A 10,314-nucleotide genomic window follows, 5' to 3' on the forward strand; every position below is an offset into this window, starting at 1 on the left:
TTTTGCTGTACGCGGGCCTCTCACTGTTGTGGCCTCTCCCATTGCGGAGCACAGGCTCCGGACGCGCAGGTTCAGCGGCCATGGCTCATGGGCCCAGCCGCTCCACGGCATGTGGGATCTTCCCAGACCGGGGCACGAACCCGTGTCCCCTGCATTGGCAGGTGGACTCTCAACCACTGCGCCACCAGGAAAGCCCAATCACTTGTGCTTTTGATGTTCTACCTAAGACTTTGCCTAACCCAACTCACTCTTTTACTTTATTTTTACCGAAGAGGAAACTGAGGCTTGGCAAGACCAAGGAGACACTTACATGCAAGACTGTGTTCCTCTGCCGGATATTGTCCCTGCACGACTTTCCTCTCCACTCACTGCTACCAGTGTAGAATTCAAGTGAAGTCTGATACTGGGCCAGGTTTTTTGCAAGCTGAAACGTTTCTACAGGCAGCATACCCATTTTGAGTGACTGAAGTTCACACAGAAGGACCAGATGTGTCTTTCCAGAAAACTCTCCTCTAGGTTCTTCTGCATGCCTTTGGGATGAAGGTAAGAAGCATACCTAGAATATAATTTTTTACTAGGGAGTTTGAATGAGATAATGCAACTCTGCTTTTAGAGCATGAACCTGTTCATCAGCCCTGTCTGCAGCTGGCTGAGCTGTGGTCCTTACTGGGGAGGGAGGAACCTCATGATGACATTCTGGTTTCAAGTGGGCCTTCTGGGTGTATGAAGTGTGAGATCTATGCTGGATACTGATGAGATGATATTCTATGTGAATTTGTCAACATTAACCATTTAATTCTGCCAAATTACTATTTGAAAGTTCAACTATGTACTCAAACTTGAAAGGTTCTATAAGCAAACACATAGTACAAGTAAGTTTCTGAGGACCATTTAATCATCCCAAAATAAAAAATAATTTTCTTTGAGCTTAAGACCTATAAAAGTACACATTTAAGTTCAACACTGTCCTCTAAACTTTTTTAAAATTTTCTATACAAAAAATTTTTATATGAGAAACAAAACAAATTAAATGTGGAGTGATCAAAAATTTCAACTGTATTATCAAATTAGAAAAATGGACTATGTATTGTGACATGCCAACAATTAAGGCTAATTGCAGTGTATGCCAGTTTGATGTTAAGACTGACCAGAGAAATTTTATGATGAATAAATTGTGGAGACTGCCTCATTTTGTATATATAGAAAGCATTTCAAAAAAGTGTTCTTATGGGAGGCAGCCTCTAAGATGACCCCCAAAGACCCCTATCTTCTTGTATCCCCACTGTTGTATGATTCCCTCTTCCCTTAAATATGGGCTAGACTTATTGACTTCCTTCAAACAAATAGTATATAGCAGAAGCATGAATAGAGGTACTGCTTCCAAGATAAGTGACAAAATGACTTGCTCTCCCTCTCTTACTCACTTGCTCTGGAAGAAGCCAGTTTCATGCTATAAGCTGTACTATGGACAGGCTCACATGGTAGACACTGGGCCTCTTGCCAACAGTCAGGTAGGCCCTGGGGCTGGGGAGTGTCATTCTCTGGCCCTGGGGAGTGGCCATATCTTCAAGGGATCCTCACCAATGAGAATTTTCAAATCTACAGAACAGTAAAAATATCCTTTAAATCAGTATGACTTTTGGAAAAACTAATTATTCCAATTAAATGTAGATTGGTCAAACCAAGAGAGGGTGAGTTCATTTTAAGTATCCCTCTATTCTCCAAGCATGTTACAGGTAAGGGCTAATGAGAAAATGATATCAGCAGCCAATGTCACTGCACTAAACACTGTGGGCGATGAGCTCTGACCCATGATGACATAATAATCAAAACAGTTCCTGGCACTGTTTTACTTGAGGGCGCATTGAGGGACCAAGGATGTCTTGCTCATTCAAACTGCATATTCTTAATACTTGATGTTCTAACTACTAGAATTTAGGGGTTTATTTTATATTCTTGGTTCAGTGGTCGCTTACTTAGCAAAGGACACAATTCAAAATCAAGCAATTAAAGGGAGCAAAATTTCTTATAACTTACCTCTCTTCAGTTATATTATAATGAATGGTTCTAAGCTACTAGGTATGGAGAACACAGCAATGATGAAAATGGAAATAAACAGGGAATCTTTCAAGGCAGTGTGACTCAAAATGTGCTGATGACTGCAGCATCAACAACATCTTGTATTAGAAAAGCAAATTCCCTGCCTCTAGTCCCAAAATACTGGATCAGAATTTCTGGGTCTGGCAGGGGTGGGGGGTCCTCCCAGTGATTCTTACATTCTCTGAAGTTTGAGAAACACTACTCTAAAGAATTTGCTTTCAAAATGTGGCCTTGTCCTAGAACCAAGAGAGTCTCCAAGACTGGCTAAAATTTGATAGCAAATGTAATATAGAATGCTATATTTTTCATTTTCCATTCTGCTGAGGATTAGATGTTAGTAAACCAAACTGGACTTATGATTATTCATAATTTGTGGTTATTCATAATATTATGGTTATTCATAATTTGTATTCATAACCTAAGATCAATTATTCAAGTTTAGTGTTGAAACCAGTTTCACTATGTATTTTAGAAATCTGGTTGCAAAATTCCTGCACTAGAAAATAGTCAAAAGTTCCACGTGTTTTCAAGAATGACATATGGTTATCAGTGCATCATCAGGATACATAGTGGGGCTGGTGAAATCTGTTGCTGACTGAGAGGCCAGATTTAGAAGGAAGAATTAGGCCTCACTAGGTATAGTTAAGCAATGAGATCATGCATCTAACAGAAAAAGCAGTAAGTCTTTCTTTTCTCTTTCTTTCTTTTTGTTTTTATTAATATTTCTTTGCCTCTGTTGAGAGAAGTGTTACTGCCTGGGACCTTTCCTGGTCCCCAGGTTTAGGAGGATTTGAGATTGGAGAGAATAAGGATGGGGGTTGGTACATCCCCACCTTGAGTTCAAGGATATGGAGGGCAGTGCTTTGTGTCAGGATGTGGGGGAGGACTAGGTCTGATGGTTCAGGACTCAGAGAAGACTGCGTGAGGAGTTTTGGAAGGAAAAGAAGTATTGAGACAAAATTTCCCTTCTTCCCCAGTGAGGCTGTGAACCCCTCTGAAAAGTTCTTTGCATTTCTAGAAACATTTTGGGTTTTCTTTTTTTAATCTGTGCAGCAAGAGTAACTTTTTCTAGCAAATAAAACTGTGAACTGGAAAAATGAATAATCAAAAGAGGAGGGCCTAGGTTGGAAGGGGATTTGGTGATCCCCAGGATCTGCCTGGCATCTTCCTATCCACCTGCCCAATTTAATATCTTTCAATTCAGTCATGAAGGGGTTTCCAGGGCCTCTAAAGTGGATGTGCCATATGTCCTGACCTGGGAATTTTGCTCTCTCCTTCAATTTAAGACATCTTTAATCCACCTCTCTCTTCCCCCCAAATTTCAGTCCTCCCTGTGTTATGGTCAGAGATGGTCCCTTTCTCGTGGATTTCTAGGATAGAGATGTCTGCCTCTTTCTTCATACTCATTCCCTGTATTCTATTGCCCTAAGTCTGAGGATTATGTTTACCTTTAATTCACTGGGAGGAGGATGTCATGAGAAGGTCGGTGAGGGCCAGGCCTGGGGAAGTGCCACTGGACTGAGGAAGGAGACTTTGGGTAACATTTCAGAGAAGAGCCTCTGGAAAGGCCATTCAGTGGGCTGCTTCCTGACTCTTCCTCAGCTTTTATTTCCAGACTCCATCTACCTCTTCCTTCAAGAATCTTCTGCCTCAAACTAACCTTGCTGCTGACCTCAGTCTCATCGTCTACTACTTTTACAGTATCTAGATTCACTTATTCTCAATAACTTATCTCTTCTCTTTTCCTCATTTCCAATAGTTAACAGTTTCCTTCACCTTTGAAATCCCCTTAAAATGCTGATGTCTGTCTCCTAAAACCTGCCATGCTCTTGCCTACCTTTGTTTATCCAGTGTGCCTAGTGGCCCCTGCACATGTCTTTCCCACCAGAGACAGGGAGGCCCCTGTCCCCTCACTCATGCTATGCTCTCAGCCTCCTACACGTGTCTGCTCATGTTACTATTCTCCAAATTGTCAGTCTTTCTTCTTTAAATTTATGTAATTCTGATATATGCTTAAGAACTAGTGATTTATTTTCTAGTCTTTAAAGTATCTACCATGACCTCTACCTAGTTGAATACTTTTTTTCCCAAATTCTTTCTGCATTTCTAGTGAATTACAAATGGTTGAAAGCCATGATTTATATACATTTGCTGTTGGCCATTGGGCTATTAACAAATGATATATTGCTGATTGAGATAGCAACATTTGGAATATCTAAGATCGTTTTTAGTAGCTAATAGAAATTGTCCCCCAAATAGGTGTTATGTGGTGAATAAGAGGTGGTAGGTATGCAGAATAAATCTGATTCTACTGATAAAAATATTTCTGTATTGAAAAATCACTGTGAAATGCAGGTAATAGTTGGGTCATATTCTTTTGGAATTGGTAAAGTGTTAGAATTTTATAGGTGACAGTGAGTTGCCTGGGTTTTCCCTTTTTGCATCTAATATTCCAGACTTGGGTCTGGAGAAGTCAGCACCCATAAATGCCAATTGGAAAAGGCAAAATAGTGTACAAAGTAAAATAAAATCCCAATAAAAGCCTGTCCTCTCTAGCTAAAGGACCAGAATACGTGAGGCCTAAAGATACAGAAAACTTTTAGGCAATAACTGTTCTACTCCAGCCAAACACCACAGAAAAACTACAGCCCCCCTCCCCAACCCTACCAGCAAAGTCCAATTTGGGAGTCTAGACTTCCACCCCTGCCAGTCTGCAATAAGGCAACCCAGTACTGACTCCCCCAGCCCCTGGGCATCAGAGAAGGCCTGAAAAGGTATTGCCAGAGTCGCTCCAGATCTTTGCTCAAAACCCATCCACCCCCAACTTTAGTAGGAGTGTCCTTGCTCACAACCCTCCAACCCTCCCCCCACCAACCTTTAGCAGGAGTGAACATAAATCCTTAAGCTAAAAGGTCCAGAGATAAGAAAGGAAGCTACACACAAAAAAAAAAGAAAAAAAAAGAAACAGATGGAACCGCTTGAGACAAAGATGGCAATGAATCTGACATCCAACTGACCCAGAGTCTCATTATATGTTGATTTTACTTCATTAGCATATTAAATGACACACCTACTGGTGGCCAGAACCAGACATTAAGGACCAAAAATGTATATAAAGTGGGTAGTATCCCACTCCCTCAAAAAAGCCCTGCCCCTTCCCTGGTTAACTAAGGCATGTGCCTCCCCATCCTCTGCCTCACTCCTCTTCCCTTTGTCTTTACTCTTTACAGTTAAATCACTTTCACCAGGTGGGTGAGAAGTTGATCTATGAACTTACTTCCTGCTTCTCCCTTTTTTTAAATTTTTTGCCCATAGAATAAGGCTTGTGTTGTGTGGATCTCTTGTTATTCGCCTACTCAAGAAAAAAGAACCCTCCCCTGCTGAGCTGGGCCTGAACAAGGTCCATACGACTTAATTCTGTAACATAAGGAGCCAGGATATTCATCCTCAGCAGGTGGTAATGCCGGTGGTAATGAGTGACCATCTCAGCAGTGTCCCTGAAGACCACAGAGACCCTGGACTTCCACTTCCACCCAGCAAGAACAAGGCACACTGACCCCTCTCTGCAGAGGTGGTTTCAGAGTCAGGACTCTCACCACCATCCAAAGGTAATGAGGCTCTTCTGTGATGTCAGGTTAGGCAAAAGGAGGCGCAGGAACAAGGCACCCATGCCCCTCCCAGCAGGGGGTATCAGTGAAGGTCCAGTGGAAGCCAGAACTCCCAACCCCACTGAGCAGTAACAAGGAACCCCTCGCTCTCTGGGTGAGAACAGAGACAAATCCAAAACCTGGAGACCGTGACCTGGACCCCCATTTCCACCAGGCAGTAATGAGATGGCTTGTCATCCCCTGCTAGAGTGGTGTCAGAAGAGGCAAGTCAAACAGAAAATTTATATAATATCCAGAATCTCATAATGTAATACTAAAAACACCCAGGTTTTTATTGAGAATTACTCATAGTAAGAACCGAGATGATCACAACATATAAGAGAAAGGACAAAGACACTCAATGGACACCAACAACAAGATGTCAGACACACTGGAATCATCTGATTCCAACATTCTTGCATAGCACTGATATTTCATAGGAAAATAAAGAGATCTTATTTATTTGCAGCAAGAACATTCAATAAGTAGGAAATGGGAGAAAACAAAACCACTGTCTTAATTTACTAAAATCTTTACATTGTTTTCTAAACTGCTTTGCAGAGTCTTGCATTAAGAATACGAAATTGGGGCTTCCCTGGTGGCGCAGTGGTTGAGAGTCCGCCGGCCAATGCAGGGGACTTGGGTTCGTGCCCCGGTCTGGGAGGATCCCACATGCAGCGGAGCGGCTGGGCCCGTGAGCCACGGCTGCTGAGCCTGCGCTTTCGGAGCCTGTGCTCCGCAGCGGGAGAGGCCACAACAGTGGGAGGCACGCGTACCGCAAAAAACAAAAAAAAAGAATACGAAATTTAAAGCTGTAGGGAATCCAACAGGGCTACAGCAGTCTGGTATGAATCATAAGAATTTCTTTATTCCAGGACATGTTTTACTGCCTGGGATATCTACTACTATGGCCTAGAGTTTGGGGAAAGTCCTTAGTTTACTGTCTTGTGGATGTGGGTAAATGATGTAGAAGCACTCATAGGTTACGGGAAGTTGCATCCTGGACCACTGAGTAAGCTTCATAAATAACAGTGTTAATCACAGAGAACAAGGTGGTATGAGATACACTATATGATATTGCCATGGACTGTAAACCTTTTCAGACAGGGCTGGATAGTGAAAGGAGGAACCACCCCCAAGTCAGGAGGACCTGGGTTCTGGTCCCAGCTCAGTGCCTGACTGAAGAGAAATTACTTAATCTCTCTGATCATCAGTTTTTTTATCCAGTGTGTGAGATGAGGGATGTCAAAGCCAGTTGTAAAATGCTATCATTCTCACTACTCAATATAAATACCTACAATCTTCACAGTTGTCTTACAAAACAGAATATGTTATGCATCTTCAGGATTATTTTGTTACAACTACACAAACAAAACAATCTATGTGTAAAAATGGTATTTAAATTTCTATGAAGACACTTATGTATTTTAATTTTGATCTTTTTCAGTAGTGTACATTTTAATCTCCTTAAAAGTACCTTTTATGGCTACCGCATATATACCCCAGGGTTGGTTAACTCAGAAAGCCACTAGACTGATGTCATACACATTTGATCTGACGTCCCATTGTGAATTCAGTTTTTCCATTTGTGAGCGTCTCCTGATCCTAAGAGGCTTTGCAGTGGCACACCAGGGACTGGGTGTGGTCAGATCATGGCATAAGACCCACATCTATGAAACAACTACAGTCCAACTCCAAAAAAAGATGTAAGTGGCATGTGTCAAAGAAGAAATAGAGTTCTATATTGCGTTTTAGGTTTAAAAGCTGTCAGAAGTATCTTAGTTGAATCCACCTTGTCATAAACAAGGTAGTGGGGAGGGAACAGAGAATCACTGTTTCAAAAGCTAGGAACCTCACTGAAATCATTAAGATGTTGTGAAACAAAGCTTTGGCTCTGGTGTACAAAGAAGCCATTTGAATGTGTTTTTCTGTATCCTCTGTAATACTTTCTAGCAGATAGGGCTCACTTTTTCTTGTTGTTATTGCTATATTCCTTTTCCCCAATTGTTTGTTGACATTATTGCTTTGATTTGTCTTTTAAAACTTGCAAAATAATGTGTGAAAGTTATGCAGAAGATGTAAAGAATAAAAATAAATGAACACTCATGTGTAACCACTCTTTCTAAAAAGAAAACTTACCCATATCTTTGAAGGCCTCTGTTGGTCCTTCTTTAATCCTAACCTGTTTGTTATTTCCACTGTTCTTCTTTACAGTTTCATCAATATGAATATACTGCTAAATAAGATATTGCTTTGACTTGCATATTTTGAACTTTAAAAAAATGGAATCATACTGTATGTATTCTGCAACTAGCTTTTTTGCTGTGTTATAATATTCATTATTATGAAAATTTTACTGTAGTCTATTGTCATTGCTTTATTGTATCCCTTATAAAATTATATTAAGCAAATGCATCTATTCCAATTGATTGGATTGTTTTTCCCCTAGTTTTGATATTACAATAAAAACAGCTATGAATATTCTTAAATGAGTTTTCTATATAAAGGAGCTGGAATTTCTCTAGGTTATATACAGTGAAATTGCTGTGTCAAAATGTTTACACATTCACACCTACTAAATTATGAGAAACTGTTTTCCAAGGTGGTTGTAACAATTTACATCCCTACAAGCAGTTTAAAGACAATGTCACCTTTTTTAAATGTGTCCAATTTGGTGTTGTTCAGGAAATGGTATCTCACTGTGTTTTAATTTACATTTCCTTAATTACTAAGGCAGCACACAAAGAAAAATAATTTTAGTTATTAATAAATGCCATGAAAAATAAACAAGCCAAGGAGAAAAAGATGGAAAGGGGTTACTTCAGAAGAAGGATCAGGGGAGAGGTCTCCCCGAGGAGGATCATCAGTGTTAGAAACAAGTGACAAGATGGGGTGAGCCAGGTAGTGAGGTAGGGGCAGGGGGCTGCAGGGCAGAACAAGTGGGTTCCAGCTCTAAGAAGAGGCAGAACAGTCTTTCCTTTTAAGTGCTGAAACTAAGTATTTTTAGTTGATGAGTTAGAGAACAGGCCAGAAGGATCTCAGCTAGACTGGGAGATTTAAACAGATGGTGTTGAAGAGAAAACAGAGCTTTGGGTATGAAAAGGGGGTGTGGAGGGAGCCATACATGGTGCCTATTTATTCTCTTAATTAGGATCTGAATTACTTTGCATTATAAAAAAATCACATGTGAAAACAAAGTTTTTTTAAATCCTTGAAAAAAATTAACCTGTCATGAATTATGCAAATATTTTAAACTTAAAAGAACATTAAGATCTTTCTAGATTTACACAATTTAAACAAATTTTGATCTATTGAATTTAAGATCTGTGTGGTTCTATAGGACAATGCCCTGTGTTAAATCTAGATGAAGCATTTCCAGTCCTTTGGAGATGCCTCTTATTATTCCCCAAGTTTTATTATCTGCAGTCCCAATGGGTCATTCATTTTCTGGAGTGAAAAATAATCCTTGCTTTCCTACCTTGAATGTTAAGCTGAGTTGAGTGTCGCCATTAATTCCTAGAAAAGGATTCACTTGCTATTGATCAGTGGAGTCTAGAGGAGCCCAAAGGAAATTTTTCTTAGTGGATCACTTAGGGTTCTCTTGCAAGCAGATGCCAAGATGAAATTAGACATGTAAGTGATCTGCTGGGGAAACACCTGTGGAGGATAAAGAAGTGATGGAGCAGGAGTAGGAGGGAAAAGCATTCAAACTGCCCTGCAGATCTGACACCTGTGAAAGGAGACAGGAAAGGAGGGAGGATTGTGGAAGAAGAGCCTCAGACTTCAATGCAACTCTGAGAAAGTCTTGGCTACACGTATAGGGAGTCCCAGAGCAAAGGCTGCCAGCTATGGTAATCCCACATGGGGCAGGGAGGGCCCTGTTCCGTTATCCAAACATTGGCTGGGAGCAGACTGGGGAGAGCATAGCCTCAGTGTAAAGGCTGTTGGAAGTCCCAAAGGTCCAGAGGCACAGCAGCTGGAGGCTGTCACTTTCTCACACTCCTCACAGTAGGTTCTTTTGAAGGGTGAGTTGGAAAATGTACTTCCTTAGCTGCCACTTAGAAATAAAATATATCAAATTTGCTATAACAAGATGCTTACAGTCTTTGATGTCTGCATAACAATGAAATATGATAAATACATCTGGGTTTCTAATCAATATGCTGACCTATCAATTACCATGTATAAGAATAGCTCACTGGTTTTCCTAATGATATTGAAGGGAAATAAGAATTATTTGGCTCAAGAGATTATTTTAAAGGACTTTGTTTATAAACAAATTAAAACCTCACAATATTTTTCAATAAAGAATATTCCATTTAGTTTATATTTTTAATTCTCCAAAACCATTCCTTGAATGAGCCTGCCCCCTGCCCCCATGAACACATTTGTTTTTGGTTCACTTTGATTTACTAATTTATCTCAATAGTTATAACATCAGATTTATTTAAAAATTCCTTCATAACCATTTAGTGACAATTCTTTTTTTTTTTTTTTTTTTTAAGTTTTGGCTGTGCTGGGTCTTCATTTCTGTACAAGGGCTTTCTCTAGTTGTGGCAGGTGAGGG

Source organism: Lipotes vexillifer, unplaced genomic scaffold, assembly GCF_000442215.2.
Source record: "Lipotes vexillifer unplaced genomic scaffold, Lipotes_vexillifer_v1.1 scaffold913, whole genome shotgun sequence".
In the NCBI taxonomy this organism is placed as follows: Eukaryota; Metazoa; Chordata; class Mammalia; order Artiodactyla; family Lipotidae; genus Lipotes; species Lipotes vexillifer.